Below are 17,798 nucleotides of genomic sequence, written 5' to 3'. Positions count from 1 at the left end.
GCTCTTCGCATGCCTGGATCTTGGAGAAAGAGCTTTCATAATCTCCTCTCCCCCTCTTCCACTGTCTCAGCCCTCACCCCAGAAAACTCAGGTTAGCTCAAACTGAAACTGTCTTGACTACAGCGTGCCTTTGTGTTTATTTGTGAATGAAGAGGAGGTTAGAGGAGAAGCACAGAGCTAGGGGTTTTTCTACTAGCCGAAGTGTATTGCATGATTTTCAAGGTCCTGTGATTCCTGGGGCATGGTATTTAAATACAACTAATGTGCGTCTGGGCACAGAATACCACTGCAGAACTATTCGAAGGATTTCTGGCAGAGAGAAGGAGCGAAGGGTGGGGGCTGAGGGAGAGCTTTTGAATCAAGTAGTTCTTTGTGTAAATATACAAACCTGTGTCAAGACTCTTCACCCCACGCCCCCAACCCCTCAACAGGTGGTGCACGCCATTGACATTTGTAGAGCAGATGGGGTGTCATTTTAATGTGGTTCCTAATTAACATGGGCTTTGGTGGCTGTCATGGCACGTGCAACTGCATGCATGCGTTAGGGCGGGCGATGGAATTAGGAATTGCTACCTGCTTCTCCTGGCAGAAAAGTAAGAACTGTAATTGTGTCATTTGGGCTGAATGTATCATATTAACTCCTAATCAAAGGACTTATTTTGCTGGTTTTATTTCTCTTGACTTGCTAATCCTTCCTTGGCCCTTTCATGGCTCTGAAATTTGGAAAACTTCAACAAGGAAACTTTGTTTCTCTGAAAATTACCTTTAGCATAAGCTCATTGTTTTCCTCTACAGATTTTCATAAGCAACTCAAGTTGTATTAATTTACACCAGAAATGAGCTAGTGCGTCTCACAAATGGTCCAAAGAGGAAGTGAAGAGGACTGGGAAATAGCCCAAGTGATCCTGGAGCCTACCAGGTATTCTGATCAGAGGACAGATGACATGGGGCAGAAGTCACATCCCTACACAGCCATAATGTTTGCAGTCTCATTTTATAAGCCATATGGTGAGGAGATGCAGCCTCTTCCTGTAGCGAACGCACGCAGTGCCAGGGCCACAGCCGTGCTCTGCCTCAGTCAGCACTGGGAGAACCCAGCTCACTGATTACAATATTTCGGTTTATAACAAACAGAACTCAGAAACATTTGATTGATTTAGAAATGGTCTTCTAAACTATATTGGTTCCCTTTCATATTCAGCTTCTTGGAAGAAAACAAATCCCAATTATTAATCATCTTCTATTAGATCAGATTTGAAAACAATTTATATGGTAATGAGGAATTTACCAAGCCTGCTGAGAGTATTATCTTGTGCCTGAGTCTATGGCTTATTTCTAAGACATTCATGGCCATTTTCCTATAATCAACAGCACATGTTTCATTTCAGGTCCATAAACAAAGGTTAGTAGTAGATATCTTTTCATCTTCTTTCTTTTTTCTCTACCTAGCATCAGCATGTACTGTGTCCATAGCTTAGGAAGAGGAATCAACCCCAAATGTGTTACCCAAAAAATAATATAAATCCTGTGTTTGTGTGGTGCTGAGGAACAAACCCAGAGTCTCATGCATTGCTGGCAAACAATTTACTACTGAGCCACTCCTACCCACTAAAGATTTTTTTTACAGGCAGTTAATGTTCTGTAAGAATTCAAGGGATACGGCTGGGGATTTAGCTCAGCAGCATAGGTGCCTGTCTTGCCTTGCAAGTGTGTAGTCGTGAGTTCGATCCCCAATACAAAAAAAAAAAAAAAAAAAAAAAAAAGAATTTAGGTAAGCTACTATTTATAGCTGGTAATAAATAGAATTAAAATGAAAACTGTAATGCCCACTGTGATTATTTATTAAATAGTGCTATCTTTTCCCAAGTAGACATTATACTAAGTGCCTTTCCACTTAATAATTTAAAAAGTAATGAAAATATTTTTATTGACCATTTACTGTGTGCCATTCTGGACCTAAGCCTTTGCATGTTTATCCCTCATATCAACACTGTCAGTGAAAACAGTGGCACATGCCTGGAATTCTAACTATTTGGGAGGCTGAGGCAGGAGGATCACAAATTGGAGGCCAGCTTGGGCAACATAAAAAACTTTTGTCTCAAAATAAAAATAGATTGGAGGTATATTTTAGACCTGGGTTCAGTTCCTAGTACTGCAACAATACATTATGTCATAGACACACTTCACTAATCCCATTTTATAACTGAAGAAAGAGTCCTGAATGACTGACTTGCTGGGAGCTGAACTTGGGTTTGTCTGAAACCAAAGCCCATGTGCTCAGTCACTATTTTAGCTTGTTTCTCTGCAGTATTGGGGATTGAACCTAGAGCTTCACGCATGGCAGATACACCCTCAAATCTCTTCAAATTGTATTTGGAGACATGGTCTCACTAAGTCGCACAGCCCTCCTTAAATTTGCAGTTCTCTTTCAGCTTCCTGAGTAAATGGGATCACAGATGACCCCGTTATGTTCCTCTTTACTTTAGATTCTTTAATGAATCCTGTAAAAGGCAGTATTTTTCCTGATGTAAATAATTCCATTAATGGATCACTTTTAGGTAACTTTATGCTGTTTTTAAACATAACAGCTTTCCTTATGTTACTTACAGGAGCATTCTCACCCCACCAAACATCTTCAAACTCAGAGCAGCCGCCTGAATCCCTGTGCTTTGGACCAGTAGGCTCTTCCCCTCCGCGGCCTGGCCCCTAGGACACAGTAATCCTTTTGTGCATTCATTTCCTGGAGCACCAGTGCTTTCAAAATAGAACCAAAGCACCGTCCAAACATTACTTCTGCCCAGCTTGATTTAAAACTTGCATTATTTTTCCAAATGATTTCCTTAAAATATAGCATTACTGGTGTCAGATCACAGTGTTCACTCTGTAAGGTCAGTTTCTATTCATACCTGAGTTTTTTTACTAGGAAGTAGCCTCCTGCTTGTCCCAAGGCTTCTCCCACTTGGGAGAGAGAAGCTGAAGGCTCATGGGAGTCCCTGACATGGGCAGCGTGGATAAACTGGACTTTGATTTTTAATTCAGTGACCATGGAGGGAGCCACTCTGAAGCTGTTTTCAGTCTAGACAGGATATGATGATAATAGAACAAATGAAAGTTCATGTATCCCAGCCAGGGACCAATTAACTGGGTACAGGACACAGATATATGTCACACTGTTCCTGACATCCAGCAGCACACCGCCCACTTGAGGGCACAGAGCCCGGATTAATTGGCTCGCCCAGAATGCATCTGTGATTGGAAGAACGCCCTCAGGAAATGCTGGGCGGGGTGCAGCTGGACTCTCAATTTTTCTTAAGTATTGAAAGTTAGACATCTTATTTTGTAACATCAGAAGAGTGAGTAGCTTCCATTGGTCTAGGAAATGATTTTCTTTTTTCTATTCTTTCCTCCCTTCTTTGCCATTAGAGGTTATGAATATGCCCAGGTGAAAGCAGGTACCATGTGTTGTGCACATACAGTTATATTTATTATTAATTTATAGAGGCCCTGAGATCTGGTGCATTTGGAACTGTAGGATCAGGGGACGAGGATCAGAGTGGGACTCTGTTGTGAGAGATCATGGACTAAAACTCCGAGGGATAACTGCTTGAAGATACTGCCATCTATGCCAAGGCATATAGTAACAATCAGACTGGGCACCTGGTTTGGCTTTGCCCTCCATCATGAGTAGGCTGTCAAGGGACAGAATCAGGAGAAACAGCCAATAGCACAGAGCAATTTTACAAAATAGTGTCTCTCATTGGAAAAATGTAGAGATGAGTAGCAGAGAAAATAGATTCTGGATCCAAGAAAAGTCAAGGGTGAAATTGCTAGAGTTACTGATAAAAGCTAAACACTTCTTTTGGAAGCACACTAGCAGTTGCGGTGACCTCTGCAGATCCAGTGTGTGCATAAGCCAGTGAGAGAATCTGGTCTAAAATAGAGCTCTTATTCATCTGTGGCACCATGTTTATCATCAAACATGAAAAACTAGGAAAGTTAAATGCTATGGGTGGATCAAAAGAGGTGGTTTCTGCATATTTGTTGGTTTTTAAAAAGGTTTGAGGCAACACTGAGAAGCCTTTTTAAAACGGGACTCCCAATCGTCCCTGCTTGCTTTTGTTGGAACTGTTCAGTTTCCATTAGTGAGCTGTTTGCCATAGGACATTCTTGCCTTTTTGGAAATGCTACCATATGTAAAACTTTCACAGTACATTCCATTATTTCACATTGAGGCATTCAAGGATCATCACAAATTTTCATTTGTTTACAGTACTGAGGGTAGAACCAGGACCTTCAAACCGAGTTATATCCCGAGATCCCTCCCCCTTAGCCCCTTGAGACAGGGTCTCACTAGGTTGCTAAATTGCCTAGACCGGGCTCAAACCCATGATCCTTCTGCCACATGTCCCAGAGTGCTGAAATTATTGGCATGCACTACTATGTGCAGTTAGTCTTAAGTATTGAAAGTTAGACATCTTATTTTTATATAACTTATGATGAGAAGTTAAAAAATTATGCTCCCTGAAGCTGTTCTAAATACTCTTCTTCCTTTATCTCTGTTTTATGAACTCAGTAATTCCAATTCTAGTAATTATTTATGTAAACAGCCAATGTAAAATTCTGTCATAAAAATTCCTAACCGCGGGGGCTGGGGATTTAGCTCAGCGGCATAAGCGCCTGCCTTGCAAGCAGGCAGTTGTGAGTTCGATCCCCAGGACTGATAAAAAGGAAAAAGACCAAAAAAAAAAAAAATTTCTTAACCACGTATCCCAAACCTTGTGGTCTGAGACACTAGTTTGCAAGGTAAAGAATAGATAGCATTATAAAATGTTTAATATGTAAGACAGTATCTGCACACAGGAAATAATAGACGTTAGTTATTAAGTGTTCATCACTTTTTAGTTTCCTTTTTATCACCACTGCATATGTTTGTGATGTATAATAATTATATATTCATCTTGAAGAATTTGCACATATACTTTAATACACTTTTTTTTTTTTTTGAGACAGGGTCTCATGCTGTAATTCAGCTACATAGTGGACTCACTATGTAGCCTAAGCTGGCCTTGAACTGATGGCGATCCTCTTGCCTCAGCTTCCTGAGTGCTGGGAATCCAGGCACGTGCCACCACAACCACTCAACATAAATTTTAAACTACACAGTTACTAAATAGAAATTTCTTCAGAAATAGTTTAATTCAGATCCCACCATCCCAATGGAACAACAGTGTTCATTTTACGTTCACTTGTTAGAGTGTATTTGTTCAGCTCTACTATATTACAAACACTTGAAGGTTCATATCTCACCTCTGTGCATATGATGTGCACTTCTAATTTCTGAGTTAAGTTTCTACTACAGAGGTTACTTCCTTTTTTTTTTTTTTTTCTCAGGTTGGTATGGCCGTAGAAGAGGTTACTTTCTTGAACTCCTATGTATTTCTCACTTTTTTTCATTCCTTGTGGTACTGGGTAATAAACCCAGGGCTTCACCCATGCTAGGCAAGATCTTGTTCATGTAGCTACGTTCCCAGCCCAACATGTTTTTCTAACATCTTCGTCTATAAATATTAATTCTTCAAGACACTATATTCACTTTTATTTGCCTATTTTCCTGTTATGAAATATGATGTGGCTTTCCAAATTATCAATATTATATGAAATGAAATGATAAGCCTCTGAGCACAGAGTTTTTGATTTCTTTCCAATAATTTACTAGAAAAAAATTCTAAGAATCTAAATGCTGAGTCAGAGAAGATGAATCTTTTATGGCTTTTGATGCACCCTGCCAAATTTTTGAATCATATATCAATTCATAATGATAATTTTCCTTGTATCAGTCATACTCAATCATCATTTTCATGAAGACATTATTTAATTTCTAGATGAAGAATTGGGGAACGCTTCTGTCTTTTCAATAATGCATGGATTTCAGGATCAGGGGTGTAGCTCAGGGGTAGAGTATTTACCTATTCTGCACAAGTTTTGTAAAAATACATATATTTCTTATGAGTTATCCCATCCACTATTTACTAAGGGTGATCAAAATATATGGGGAATATTCAAATTTTAAAACATTATTACAGTAAAAGACACTTTGCCATGGATGGCCCTAAAAATACTCGCCCTCACTTTGAGCACACTTAGCTCTCTGTTCTTGCCATTTTCTGATACAGTTCCACAAGTCCTCTTTTGTGAATGTCTTTAATTACACTGTCCTGGCTGCCTCAATGTCCTGAGTTGATTCAAGCATCTACTTTTCATGGACATTTTGACTTTAGGGAAAAGCCAGAACTTGCAGGATGCTACATGTAGTAAATAAGATAGATGAAGACACACTGTAATGTCTTGTGAGCCTGCCTTTCTGTAGGACGGCACTCAGCAGCAGCATTCAGGGCAGTTGTGATCACACCTGATGAAGCCTCACAGCAATTCTATACCCACATTTGATATTTGTCGGCTGTTTCCTCAGTGCTGGTCAGTTCCTTTATCAAACAATGTTGTAGTGTCTACAGAATGCCAGGTACAAAGCCAGTCAGGAGAACATTAACAGTGAGTGAGACACGCGTGGTCCCTCCTGGCATAGAGCTGCACGTCAAGGAACGTGACTCAATACACGACTGCAAGAAGAAGCAGGATTAACTACAGTGTTATGAAAAAGGCTGAGTGTTACAAAGCTGCACAGGTAGCTTTGGGACAGGGCAAAAAAGGCTTCCGTGTGACCTACATTTGCCAGTTAAAGGAAAGGGCTCTGACGCATGACCACATATGCGTCTGAAGACCATGTGTGAGAGTCTCCATTAGGATGTGAGTGTGGATTCTGCCCCGTGGGAGCTCAGAGCGGGGCATGTGGGAGATGTCTGGTATGGCAGGATGGGGAAGAAAAGTGGCATGTCTGCGGCTCATGCAGATCATCCAGGAGCTGTGCACATGATTGTTCCATCAGCAAAGTTCCACACAGATCTAACTGGACACAGTATGTTTTCTCCCAAACCTGTTGCCCTTCTACATTCCCAACTCTGTAAATGGCAGTGTCACCTGCCTGCTTACACAAACCAGAAACCTGGAATCTGCCTTGATTTGTTCTCCCCTCTCAACTCCTCTATTCAATTACCCAGTAGTAATCCAGTGCCACAGTCATTGCTCCTGGCTGTCTTCCTCCAAGTTCTTAGCTACAGAAAAAAAACTACCCTAGGCTTTTACAAAATTTGTTTGTTTGTTTGTTTGTTTGTCTAAGGGATGCTTTAAAACATACAAAGCCCTCAGAATTGTTGGGAAGAAATGTAAAGAAATGGTCCCAGTGACATCAGCATAAAGGTTGTTAGAATGAAGAATTTTCAGTGCTAACATTGACAGTTCTGGGCAAAATCAGGGCTTGGTCACTCCACATCTACAAACTGCACCCAGGATAGGGCTCTCAAAACTAACAGATCAGATGTCCCTGCCATCACCAGGCAACTCCAAATCAGGGGGCTTCTCCCATCTGCAGCCAGGCTGCACACTGCAACTTCCCAGCTTCAAAGTCTTATGCAAATGTAGCCGAGTGTGGTGGCTCACGCCTGTAATCCCAGCACTCAGGAGGCTGAGGCAGGAGGATCATTGAGAGTTCAAGACCAGCCTGGGCTACAAAGTGAGCTCAAGGCCAGCCTGAACTGCATAGAGAGACCCTGTATCAAAAAGACAAAAAAAAAAAAAAAAAAAAAAGAAGTCTTATGCAAATAAAGTGGTAGAAGCTCAATAGCATCCTGAGCCACAGCTGGAGAAGAAAAGCGGCATGCCTTGCTCATGCAAGGGAACCCTAAGAAGTCTAATTTTTACCATTTAGTTTTGGCTGCTGGAAAGGAGTTGGAATAGGTGCCAGGTGTGTGAATCTCATCTATTTGTCAAGGTGCCATTATAAGTATTAGCCTGGATTAGTCGCTAGATTCTTAGAAATTGCCTCTTAAATTTCATTCTCTTTTGAGCAGGGCACTGCCTTGCCATTTTAAAATGAACCTACGTCAGATAGATCAAAACTTCCTCATTTAAATCCCTTAGTCATTCCATATTGCTTTTATTACATTAAGTAGCAATACATATCATTTTATTTTTTTTTCTTTAGCACTATTCACTGAGATGTAATCATTTTATTACACACTTGCATTAGAACTCAGCTTTTAAATTACTAGTTTTGTGCGTGCGTGTGTGCATGTGCACGTGTATGTTGCTAGGGACTTAATCTCAGGAGCCAATCAGCTTTCTTCCCTTTATTTATTTATTTATTTGTATATTTTTTGTGGTCCCTGGATCTAACCCAGGACTTTGCATGTGCTGGGCTAACACACTACCACTGAACTACACCCCAGTACTGTGACTTAACATTCTTCTTAAAATAGCGTAGAATTGTAGCAAACCATGCACGACAAGGTGCAGACATACTACAACCCTTGCACTTAGCTTGGCACACAGGCAGCCATCCTTATGCTTCCCGCCTCTCCTGTCCTATCTCCACCCACCTCACCAGTCTTTATACTCTAACCCCTCTAGCTTTCCCCTTTTGCCTAGTCTTCCTCTACTTCATTGACTGGCTGATGAATTGTGTGTCCTTGAAACCTTTCCTGGGAATCACCTTTTTTATTTTTTATTTTTTGTCTTGTTGAGACAGGATTTCACTATGCAGCTGAGGCTGGCCTTGAAATTCACTTTTAGCCCAAACTGGCCTTGAATGCTGGTGATCCTCCTGTCTCAGCCTCCTGAGTGCTGGGATTATAGGTCTCTTCCAGGGATCACCTTCTTTATGAACCTTTCCACTCTCTACTCAGTTGGCTCCTATTTATTGTTTAGTATTTACTTTTTTGTCTCCCTTCATAGATTAATTCATTTTGAAAACAGTTGTATGTATATGGACACATCATGTGGGTCTAGCATGAGGCACTCAATTGTTATTTGTTATAAGGATGAATGAATGAATGAATGAATGGTGGATGGACAAAATAAAATCTCCACAATTTATCCTGATTGAAGAAAAACTAATCAAAATTATGGACTATTTTCAAAAAGCATAAAAAGTAAATTGAAACTAAGCATGGTCTATAATCCCAAAATGCTAGGAGGCAGAAGGATCACAAATCTGAGCCCAGCCTGTGAAATTTTATGATTTAGTGAGCCCCTGCCGGGTGTGGTGGTACACACCTGTAATCCTAGCATTTGGGAGTCTGAGGCAGGAGGATCACTGAGAGTTCAAAACCAGCCTGGGCTATGTAAGTGAGTTCAAATCCAGCCCGAACTGCACAGGGAGACCCAGACTCAAAAAGATAGAAAACAAAACAAAACCTAGTGAGACCCTATCTCGATATATAAGAAAAGGGCCAGGGATGTAGTTCAGTATGAAGGCTTTGGTTTCAATTCCTAGTACTGAAAAAAAATTTAAGAAAAGGTAAACTGAGTGACAAATTGTGTACGTGTGTACCCTTATGTGTACACACTCATAACCTGGCTCATACTAAGCATGGACTCTGTTACTGAACTACACTGCCAGCCTGACACACGAAATGCTTTGTGGTACTTTCAAGAAGCTCTAAAAATCATAAGTTGTAAATTGCCTAGACAGCTGCCAGTTTTCTCCTTCAAGTGTTCTTTTGTTAATTAAGTTAGTAAACTCCTCTCCCCTTGCCCCCTTTTCTATATTACAAAAGTCAATCTTGGAGCTGAGATGTAGTTCAGCAGTAGAATGCATGCCTAGAATGCATAAGGGTCTGGGTTCAATCCCTGTCACCAAAAAGAAAAAAAAAAAAGGAAATCTTTGCCCACCCTGGAATGAATCATCATGAATTATGATCACTTGGCTTAGATGAAAGCAAATGTATTTATGCATTTACCAGTAAATGACTGATTTGTCCTTTTGCTCATTTATCTTTGAATTATAATAGAATGAAATAGAATTTTCATGTAAGTTCTTTACTGTTTTTGTCCCTTTTGATCAATAATGAGTAGCTCTCTCTCTTTTGGAAGTCTTATCTAGGCTTCTGTTGATTCAGCAAGTGAAGATTTGTATTTTTCTTTTTGCACTTTCATGTGTGTTCCATTTAAATCAGGAAATTGACATTTCAGCCTAGAAGACTTAGGCCAGATGTTAGTTCACTGGCCAAAAGATGGATTTCCTGCCTCAATAGGTGATCCCTGGAAGCAAAATAGGCTTTTTCTTAATGGATAGACTGTCCACATGACCTCGTTTCTAGACAAGAGGTCTTTGTTAAGTCTCTCTTTGCTATTGGAATCAACATCATCTGATTCTTGAAAACATTCATTAGATAAAAAGGGTGGCTAGCACCTAGTTGCCTCATTTATAAGCCATAGGGAAAAATGATGCATAAACAGTCTGTTGTAGTCAGGGTTTGCAAAGAAATAGATTTAATATGGGACACAAGATTTATAGTTATTTTATAGTTTTCACCCAAAAAGTAATGCAGAAGAATGCAAGAGATCTGTGCTCAAGTTAAGATGTGAAGCATCCAGTCAGAGGCGTAGAGCCCAGCAATATGTCACACAAGTCCGCATCAAGGATCTGCACAGGGAAGGATTAAAGGCCAGCGGTAGAAGACAGAAAGTCAGAGGTTGGGGATTGTTGAAGGATCTGTGCCAGAAGGCTGAGGGATCTGCACTGGAGCCAGGAAACTGCGCTCAAGACAAAGACCAGAGCTCCCTGAAGAGAACAGCAGCCATCCCCAGTGACAGTGAGAACTCAAGCTCCTCTGAGGAGAACAGTGGAGTTTGTATCAGAAAAATCAGCCCCAGTAAGCTTCTTCGGGAAAATCAACAGCATGCAATCCTCCCCTTTAGTTCCTTTTATATAATTTTGGCAACAATCCTCAGGTGGATCATGCATGCCCAGAACCACGATGACTCACTTCAGTGGACATTCCAAGTTGACCATTAGTTAATGCACCATACAGTCCACTTTTTTTTTACTTTTTTTTTTTTTTTTTTTTTTTTTGCAGTACCAGGGATTGAACTCACGACCTTGCACTTGCCAGGCAGGCGCTTATGCCACTGAGCTAAACCCCCAGCCCTCATACAGTCTACTTTAAAAAATACTTTCATTCATCGTAAGGGAAATGGTGCATAAAAATCTGATGCCTGCTTAGTCATATTGATATTTTTGTTTAAGTTCCCCACGCTATTCAGGCCGGCACTACCCATAGGAGCTGCACATGTTATATATTTCCCTAAACAGGGAATGATTGTTTCACCAAGCTTGACCTGGGCTCTATTTAAAGAAGTAGCCCTGACCCCCATGCCCTGTCACTCGGCCCTTCTGTCTCCACATGTGAGACCCTCACTGACACATTCCCATGCTGCCGCCTCATTTGATGAGTTCTCAGAGTTCATGTATTTATAACTTCAATCATGTAAAGCAGCTCAGAAATACTGATAACAGAGCCTTTGTGTTTGTAAGTGCGTGCACGTGCACATGCACCCCTACATATCTGCGTCCAGGGCTCTGTGGGTGTCACCGGAAATGCAATTTGAAAGAAAGTACCCAAGAGGGAATGGTGAACAACTGTGGAGAAAAAGGCTTACTGTACATGGGAAGGAAGGGAGTTAGATGGAGAAGGAAGATCTGTGTTGCCGAGATTCAAATAGAATCGTAATTACAGCTAGAGGGAAAGTTGAGAGTTTCCTTTCTTTTCCCCAGAAACAAGGATGGGAGTGTCTCTTTGTCATATCCGGCAGATGTATTTTACTAGTCCTCAAATCCTGTTCCTTGTGATCCAGACTCTGGACCCCTTTCCGAAAGAACAAGGCACAGCGATAGAGTTAATATCAGGGCTGGACAGGGAGACGGACTCACAGTTTTTCCTCAAATAATTTATACAGTAAATGTATCAGTCTCTTAAAAAGTGGGCAGTAAAAGGACACCACACTTTCCTCTGTTGTCATGAGTCGACACATGTTTTTCTGGGAATATTAGCTCAATTCCTTTTCTATTTCAGTACCCTTACATGAAAGTCATTAATCATAAATATGTTGTTGCTGCTGAACCAAAGTACTCTAGATAACACTCCAATTCTGGGAAAGATTCTGGGTAACAATCCCTTCCTTGTGTGTACTAGGATTTATTCTGGAAGTTGACTGTTTTGTCCCTGTGCTTAAAACAATGGTACCTCAAAAAAGCAAAGCAACGTTTTTTATTGGAGCTCTTAGATTTAATGGAAAAACATTTTTTCCACAACTATGTTTAAGCAATAGAGACAGCCAAGCAGGCATTCTCATAGGCAAAGTTTATAAAACAGGCAAGATTGAATCAGTGACTGTTGGACATTTCCCCACTATGCTTTTAAGTTTGACCTCACATAGCTTGGAAATATTTAACATAATCTCTAATCTCTTATTGGCACATTTTTTTCTTACACTTTCCTAAGCAAAACAAACAAAAAAACAACCCCAAAAAAACCCTTATCAGTGTATGATTCTAAACTTTTTTCTCCAAATTTTCTTTTTCTGTTTCTTTCTTTCTTTCTTTTTTCTGTTTTTAAGTACAGGTGATTGAACCTGGGTGGGGTCTTTGCTGAGTTACACCCTGTTACTCATTTTTTGTTTTGAGACAGTGTATCACTAAGTGATTAAATTGTCTGAACTAGGTTTAGATTTGTAATCCTCTTGCCTCAGCCTCCCAGAGTTCTGGGATTACATGCCTGGGCCACCATACCAAGTCCCTGTCATATAATCTCATAGAAAGACTGCTCTCATATTAATTCAAAAGTCACTTTATGATGAGTTGAAGTCTTTTGCTCTTTGTCTCAATTATGGAATCCAATTCACGTAACATAGTTTTTTTGATCCTCATGGGCACCCATATACAGGCCACCAGAAGTTTGCCTCTTATCTGTAATGCATGTTTCTGAATAGAATGTTTGTTACTGAATAGAATGTCTGAGTTCAGAATCCTTATAGTCCAGAATTACAAATGGCTTTATAAATCATGTAGTCTGACTCCATAGTATAAAATGAATTATCCATGACAGTGCTATTGTGTCCATTAGACTAGTTTCCAGGCAGATCCGTGGGGTTTACACAGCACAGATGCAGATGAGGACCGTGTAACTAGCTAGGCGAGCAGCACTGTTTATCAGAGGAGAGAAGTCCAGGAGAACATTTACAGCCACGCTGTGTACCTTCTCCCCCTGGCCTGTGCAGACTGTCTTCAGTTTAACTTCTCCTTGGTTTGCTCCTGGCTTTTTTCTCATCTCTCACCAAATATTCCCTAATGAACTGGGTTTTACACAAGTAATACTTTTCCCTGTGCTTCTATCACCTTTGAGGCATTTGTGGAAAAAAAATTAGTTGGGAATCGTGATGGGAAAAATGCTATAGAGTATCAATCTTGCCTTGCATTCAGTTCCCAAGGCACTGTGAAGCCCAGCCGGAGTGTCACAGAGCGCTGCCACCCTTGGCAGAATTGATGAAATTACCTATTTTTTTTTTTTTTTTGGTACCGATAATCAAACTCATGACCTTGCACTCACCAGGCACTTAGGCTACTGAGCTAAATCCTCGGCCCTAGAAATTACCGGTTTTCATTGCTTGATTTCAGTGGCCAGAAGTACAGTAAAGCAAAAATTGGACTACTTATAAACTTTTAGATTTTTTTTTCTGTCTTTTTCTTTTTTATCGGTACTGGAGATCGAACTCACGACTGCCTGCTTGCAAGGCAGGTGCTTATGCCACTGAACTAAATCCCCAGTCCCTAAACTTTTAGATTTAAGCTTTTCTATAAGCAGAAAATGTGCTTTTACAAAAAAAAAAAAAAAAAAAATTAAGTATTTAAATGCAGATCTGTTCCAAAAGCATGTGAAAATGCATTCTTATTGAGAATGTATTTTAATTTAAATAGTTAATATTTTGCCCTTGAAAACCAAGTGTCTTTGAATATCTGATTGGGGGATTTCTTCTCACTTGTCCCTTGACAGTTTGTTTCACTAGTAAATTTTAAAAACCAATCTCCTAGCATATCTTTTTTAATGTATTCTATGTTAATACTTCACCTTTCCTCAACAAAATGCTCCTTTTTCTTATTCTGACCTGCCCAAAGTTTGCAAGGTATCTCAGATTTGAGCACACAGTGCTATCTTTAGAAGGGCTCCAATTCTTCTGTGTTACTGGATTTCAACCAGGGTCTTTGCAGTGATTCATACCCTCTGCCTTTTTTTTTTTTTAAATTTAGAGTCAAAGTCTAGCTAAATTGCCCAGGCTGGGGTGAAATTTACAATTTTCCTGTCTCAGCCTCCCAGGGTGCTTGGATGATAGGCATATGTCTCCATACCTGGCTCTGGGGGCGCTCATTAAAATAGATTACCAGTCACTGCCTATAGTGTCTGACTCAGTAAGCTTGAGGTTGGGGTGGAAATTTGCATTCCCAAAAGTTCTCAGCACATGCTTGTGTCACCACTTTGAGAAGCACTGCTGTGGGTAAAATACCACAGCAGAGAATAGCAGCATGGGCTCAAGTGCAGGAAATGGTGAAGGCGAGGAATGGATGAAATTGGTTAGATGTAGGAGACCAATCAGCAGGGCTTATCCATGGTATGGATGGGAATGATGGTGAGGATAAGGTCCTTAGCCTGAGTGGGTACATAGATGGATGTAACTGAGGGAGGAACTGCATAGGAATGTTAAGCATGGTATGACATTTTATGTTTTGTTTTGAGAATGTTAAAAAGCTTTGATGAATTTTAAGAATTCAAGCACAATGCCTAGAAGAGAGTAGGTTTTCAAAAATGACTGCCATCGTTATTGCTGTGGTTACTACAGTCACTGAGAACTGCAGCAGCCTTACCAGCCCTTACTTCTGCCTCGCCAGAGGTGAACTCCCCCTGTGTTACTCAGCATCCACATTCCAGGGCTAGCAACTACTCCCTTGTGTGATTCAAGAGATTTAGGTAAGAACAAGAAAACTTCCTGTTTAAAGATGTGACATCACAGGACAAACCAGTGGGGAAGGAAGAACTAAGGGGAAAAGGAGGCGTGGTTCCAATCGGAGAGGTTCTTGCCTGATCACAGAACCTCATAACTATGTGAACTATAAAGAATTTGCCCATTTTGAAGATTAAGAAGTAATTTGCAAGTGTCTTACAGAAACTCCAGTAAAAATTCAAACCTAACTTTTTCTTGACCCCACTGTATTTACGCTTGCTACTGTGCAATTGTGCACACTGCCAGACAACAGACCAGCCACCTTTCTTTTGTTGGTATAATGACCTAGTAGGCCACAACTGTACCCATGTACCCTGTGGCTTTTAAACAAGTGGTTTTTAAACTTTGTAATTCTGACCTGTAATAAGAGCAACATTTTTTCAGTAGTAAGGATTGAAATCCGGGACTAAATACTGAGCTACTTCCCTACCCCACCTCCCTTCTTAAATTTTTTTTGGTCTTTTTCATTTTTATCGGTACCAGGGATCGAACTCACGACTGACTGCTTGCAAGGCAGGCGCTTATGCTGCTGAGCTAAATCCCCAGCGCCGAACTTTGAATCTATGTAAACTAAGTTGTCTGGGATGGGCTGACACTTTTGATCTTGCTGCCTCCCCCAGAGTGCTGGGATTACACATGTATGCCACTAAGCAGTGCAAGAACTTTTTATAAAGTTTATACTTTTTATAAAGCAAGCTGGTATAAACATGTATCATACTGTATTTGTATTTGTGGGGGCACACGTGTTTGTATGTGTGGTGCACGCATACATGCAATACAATAGGGTTAAACAGTACTTACTAGATGTCTACATTATCAGTATTCTCAGTGAATGCATTCTGATTGTTTTCTGTTCTGCTCTGATAACATTTATCAGGGCCCACAGAATCCATGTCACCAGTCCATCAAGGTGAAAGGAAGCCCTAATACAAATGGGGAAAAGGAGACAGGATGTCTGCAGGTTCCTCTTCAGTGGAATATCTACACTTTCAGGCTTGCAGAGGCTTGTGGGAATCAAATGTAGTACAATATCAATCAAAGAAACTTTAAGATAATCAGCTTGTTCTTTGATTTTGCCCACATGTGTTCACATGGCCTGATAATTCACATTCTGAGATGCTTAGGGTTAGGAATTTGACCGATATCCTCTTCAAGGATCTTCTCCACCTCCATGGGACAGGATGCCCTCATAACTGATATTGCTCTGAGGTAACTGATACTCCCAGAGATGCTGTGGATAGTGATAGTAATGGTGATGGTGAGGATGAGGGTGGTAGTGATTCTTTCACGAGGAAAAGGAATCTGTTAAAAATTCCCTAAAGGAATTTTAGAAGAAAAGAGAAAAAACTCAATCGAGGGCGGTAATCATTTTCAGTTAATATAGGGGAGCTGATAAGTACAGAAGCTAAGGTCAGCTTCATTTTTTAAAATGATCAACCAAATTATTCATGTTCTGGTAGTAGGAAAGTGACTTTAGATGGTACAACGAATACGCATCAACACTTTCCTGGAAGTGATTTTGTGTTATTTCTCCAGCTATTTATTAGGGAGCATCAGGAAACGAAGCTTAAGTTTTTGGAGTCTCTGTGGTATAAAATATCTAGAATATTGCAATATTTAGACTATTGATATCTACAAGTACTAAAATGCTGGGTAAGGTCCTTGTGTATGTGTGTGTGTGTTGTTAAACAGAACCTATCTTTAGAAGACTTCAAAACTTTAAAAGATTTCAAAATTCTATCTTTAAAAGACTTGAAAACTTTGAAAGATTTCAAAACTCACTACCTCTGAGTGGGTGGGTATCAATTAGCATGGCCTTGCCTCCTCTCAGATGGGGAAATTGCAGCCAAGAAAGGTCAAATGCTTTGCCCCAGGTCATCTGAGTCAGGAGGAAAACACTCCTCATTGGTGCTAAAGATTCAGCCCTTCTAACCCCAGCCCCAGCCCCAGCCCCAGCCCCACAGCCCTGCTTGCATAATGCCCTAAAGTATTTGCGCGGAGAACACACTACTCCTGAGTGGAAACAGCACTGAGCCCAGTATATGCTTGAATTTGAAAAAGTACCACGGGGCTGTTTAGTTACTATTCTCCAATATCCCAGTGAAGTCAACTGTAAAGGTTATTTACTTTTGGTGCCATTTACTATTTTCCTGTTTTTATATAGATACCTTTTTGTTTGTTTGGTTGGTTTTAAAGAGCTGGGCATGTCATGCATGCCTATAATCTAGAGGCTGAGACTGGAGGGTCCCATGAATTCGAGGCCAGCCTTGGCTACACCGAGTTCGAAGCCAGCCTAACACACACAGCCAAACCCGGTGTGGAAAACAAAAACAAAAACAAAACAAAGCAAAGAGACTCCTCCCCCGCGCAAGAAAACCAACAGAAAATCTTCTGCAGCAAGTAAGGTTCCCTGGGGCACCTCATCTGATTTGTCCCTCTCCCCAGCTCTTTAACAAGGGTCAGATTCCTTGTGGGGCCTTAACTGTTTCACGAAGTGATCAGTCACCAAATCAAATGTGACAAGTATTGTCATCTCCGGGAATAACTCTCCCTGGGTTTAAAAGAAAGAATCACAAAAGGAAAACTAAACTCTACAGGGCTATTTCCCTCAAAAAATAAATCCTTCAATGGTCTTCCTCTTGCAAAAACACACACAGGGCCCAAGCGTATTTGAGCTGGGCGCCACAATCAATGAGCATTTAGCCCTTGCTTGATCCTTAAGGTAAAGGAACCCCTGACAGGCAGGACTCCTGCCCCTAATGAGCGCCTTGGGGACGCCCGGGAGACAAAACGCCCCACTCCAAAGTGGATCCAAACAATGGCTCGTGCCCAAGCGGTCACATTTGTTT

General features: G+C 40.7%; 1 protein-coding gene and 1 long non-coding RNA gene across 3 annotated transcripts in view; one reads left to right on the top strand and one right to left on the bottom strand.

Annotated features, from left to right (window-relative positions):
• The window catches only part of Sash1 (SAM and SH3 domain containing 1), a 302,233-nt gene that overhangs the window by 110,273 nt on the left and 174,162 nt on the right, over window positions 1-17,798 (top strand). The gene's annotated exons all lie outside the window — the stretch shown is intronic.
• Window positions 1-17,798, bottom strand: part of LOC111755784 (uncharacterized) — a 28,333-nt gene that overhangs the window by 10,146 nt on the left and 389 nt on the right. The gene's annotated exons all lie outside the window — the stretch shown is intronic.

The sequence above is a fragment of the Cavia porcellus genome, unplaced genomic scaffold, assembly GCF_034190915.1.
Source record: "Cavia porcellus strain 051 isolate PalLab524CR breed Dunkin Hartley unplaced genomic scaffold, mCavPor4.1 scaffold_22, whole genome shotgun sequence".
Lineage (NCBI taxonomy): Eukaryota > Metazoa > Chordata > Mammalia > Rodentia > Caviidae > Cavia > Cavia porcellus.
Note: the sequence above shows the minus strand (reverse complement) of the source record. Positions and strands in the feature narration are given on the sequence as shown.